Source organism: Grammomys surdaster, unplaced genomic scaffold (assembly GCF_004785775.1).
Source record: "Grammomys surdaster isolate TR1022 unplaced genomic scaffold, NIH_TR_1.0 172, whole genome shotgun sequence".
Lineage (NCBI taxonomy): Eukaryota > Metazoa > Chordata > Mammalia > Rodentia > Muridae > Grammomys > Grammomys surdaster.
The window spans coordinates 9,994,093-9,997,201 of NW_021604620.1; the positions used below are offsets into that span (position 1 = coordinate 9,994,093).

General features: G+C 43.9%; 1 pseudogene; it reads left to right on the forward strand.

The window, feature by feature from the left end:
- Positions 1–1,155: 1,155 nt before the first annotated feature.
- On the forward strand, positions 1,156–1,945 carry LOC114621107 (annotated as a pseudogene).
- Positions 1,946–3,109: the final 1,164 nt, after the last annotated feature.

Sequence of the window (3,109 nt, forward strand, 5' to 3'; positions counted from 1 at the left end):
AACCTCTGAAACTGTAAGCCAGTCCCAATTAAATGTTTTCTTTCATAAAAGTTGCCATGATTTTGTTGGAGATGTTTTCTGACCCTTTGAACTGGGAATTTTCACTCTCTTCTATTCCTATTATTCTTAGGTTTGGTGTTCTCATTGTGTCCTGAATTTCCTGGATGTTTTGGGTTAGGAGCGTTTTACACTTTGTATTTTCTTTGACCTTTGTGTCAGTATCTTTTATGGTATCTTCTATGCCTAAGATTCTCTCTTCTATCGCTTGTATTCTGTTGGTGATGCTTGCATCTGTAGCTACTGATCTCTTTTTTAAGTTTTCCATCTCCAGGGTTGCCTCCATTTGTGATTTCTTTGTTGTTTCTATTTCCATTTTTAGGTCTTGGACCATTTTGTTCAATTCCTTCACTTGTTTGATTGTGTTTTCCTGTATTTCTTTAAGGAATTTACTTGTTTCCTTTTTAAGAAGGTCTTTAAGATCATTCTTAAGGCCTGTGTTTTTCTGTATTTCAAGGGAGTTATTTATGTCCCCCTTAAAGGCCTCTATCATTTTCATAAAATGGGATTTTAGGTCAGAATTTTGCTTTTCAGGTGTTAGGGTATTCAGGCCTTGCTGTGGTGGCAGAACTGGGTTCTGATGGTGCCAAATTGCACTGGCTTCTGTTGTTTATGTTCTTGTGCTGGCCTGTTGCTATCTGGTTATCCCTGGTGTTAACTGGCCTGGGTGTCTCTGACTGGAGTCTACCTCCTTAGAGCAGGACAGGGATCTCACCTGCGACCTGGGTTACAGCAGGCTTCCTGGAAGGCTGGCAGTTCTCTCTTTGATTAGGGGGCCTCCTGTGTACCTGGTTAAGGCAGACATCCTAGGAGACAGGCAGGCTGTGGGTTGTGGAAGAGGGGCAGGCACTCCCATCTGACCTGGGTGAAGGTGGAGACTGGAAGGAAGATGGGGCTTTGGCAGAGGGGATGGGTCCTGTGTCGGCTGGACTCCATGGGGGTCCTAGCTGAGGCATAGATTAGGGTGGGAGTCTCACCTATGTCCCTGGTTACAGCAAGCCTCCTGGGAGACAGGAAGGCTGTGGGGTGTGGGAGATGGGCAGGCACACCTATATGCCCCAGGTTGTTTTACTCCTGTGTTCCCAATAAACCATAAACTTATGGGTACATATTCAAGTGCATCTTCCTGATATCAAAGGTGTGAGAGTGGAGTGTTACTCTGGAGGTTGGTTCCCACAGCCTCTCATGGAATGGAGAGACAGTAGAGGGGAGGTCATTCCAACTACATCAAAATCCCATTCACAGAGTGGAGACAAAACTGTTCAGTATGAAGCTATCCTTTCTCATTAGAGACAGCTTCTTCCAGAAAGTCATTTGCTACCTTCAGAACTCTCTGACAGGCCAAGAAGGAAGGACAAGTGTTATCCTATCAGATACATTTCTTTTTCATGGAATAGGATTTGTAAAATGATTTTGGATATAATATTACTTGTGATGGTGTTCTCCCTCTTGGTTTGCAGTTTTCTGCTACGTCATGATCATAACTGTTGTAGGTGCACACGGGATGCTACTTGGGTCATAGGCACATTAATAATGAAAATTTCAGGGTTGTATGTCATGTCAGTCATGGTGTATTCACGTATGAAACAAAGAGTTCCTGTTTCAGATGCGCACTTTGAATTGGATACTTTGCAAGTGGAGGATGTAAGTACAATCCTGTGTTCACTGATGGTTTCTGTCACCATGCTCATTTCCTGTACATACTTCAGAGTGAGAGACTGGTGCTAGCATAATCATCATCTGATAGAGTTCCCCAGAAACTGATGGAAACAGATGCAAGGAGCCACATCCAAACATCAAGCAGAATTCAGCGGATCCTGAGGAAGAAAGGGGAAGGATTATAGGAAACAAAGGGGTCAAAGACACCACAAGAAAACCTATAGAGTGATCTAACCTGGACTCATAGAGGCTCACAGAGACTGAGCTGTCAACCAGGAAGTCTGGATGGGACTGACTTGGGCCTTCTTCAAATATGTTACAGTAGTGCAGCTTGATCTTCTGGTGGGACTCCTAACAGTGGAAGCAGGGGCTGTCTCTGAATCTGTTGCCTGCTTTTAGCACCCTTTCCTCCTATTGGAGGGCTTCATCTCTCTGTAACAGGAGAGGAGGTGCCCAGTCTCACTGCAATTAGAAATGGCATGGCTGGTTGATATCTGTGGAGGCATGCCCCTTTCTGAAGAGGACCGGAGGAGGGATTGATGGTGGCGGGGGGGGGGGGGGAGTGTGGTGGGGGAAAAGACCAGGATGAGAAGAGGGAGAGGAAACTGGTCTGGATGTAAAAATGAGTAAATAAATGAATTAAAAATGATTTTTAAAAAAGAGTTCCTAGGGCCACGGTATATTTTCACAGCAATAAAGCCATAACTAAGACACATCCCCAGGTCACCCCTATTCCATCTAGACTCCAGGCTGTCCTGAAGTACTGGAACCAGGCTCATTTACATACAGATGTTTCTACCAACAAATCCTAGTTCCACCTACACCCCTTGCCAGCAGCCTCACTGGAGGCAGACTTTGAGCCTAAGGTTATATAAACTGCTGTGGTGACTTTCTAAGGTAGAAGCCAGGCAAACCTCAGGAAGGTGATTTAGGCTTAGAATTTCTTGATCCTGGGAATCTGAAGCTTAAGAAGGAGTACATTCCTTTAACCTTGAGGACTGGTTAGTTTCAGAAACAGGCACAGAGAGAGGAGAGAGAAAGGAGAGCCCTCTAAAATGTGTCCCCTTATTCAGGACCCTTCTCTCTCTTACCCAGGGGTGACACTAGTGCAGATGTTCCTATGAGCCTGTCTACTCAAGAACATTCTATGCCAACCATCTAAGAGACAATGAGTGCTATGCTAACATTTCTCATTGGCGATATAATTTCTTCATCTGGCCTTTCTCTTCTGAATTAGAAATACGTAGGTTCTGTGACATTGCAGTTAGTGTTTGTAGCTGTAAAATTCTGTTATGAAATCTAATAGGAAAAAAAGCACCACTCCTCTATGCATGCTGTTTTGGGATAAGGAAAGAATGTATATTTTATCATTATATTTTCTTTGCCAGTTATA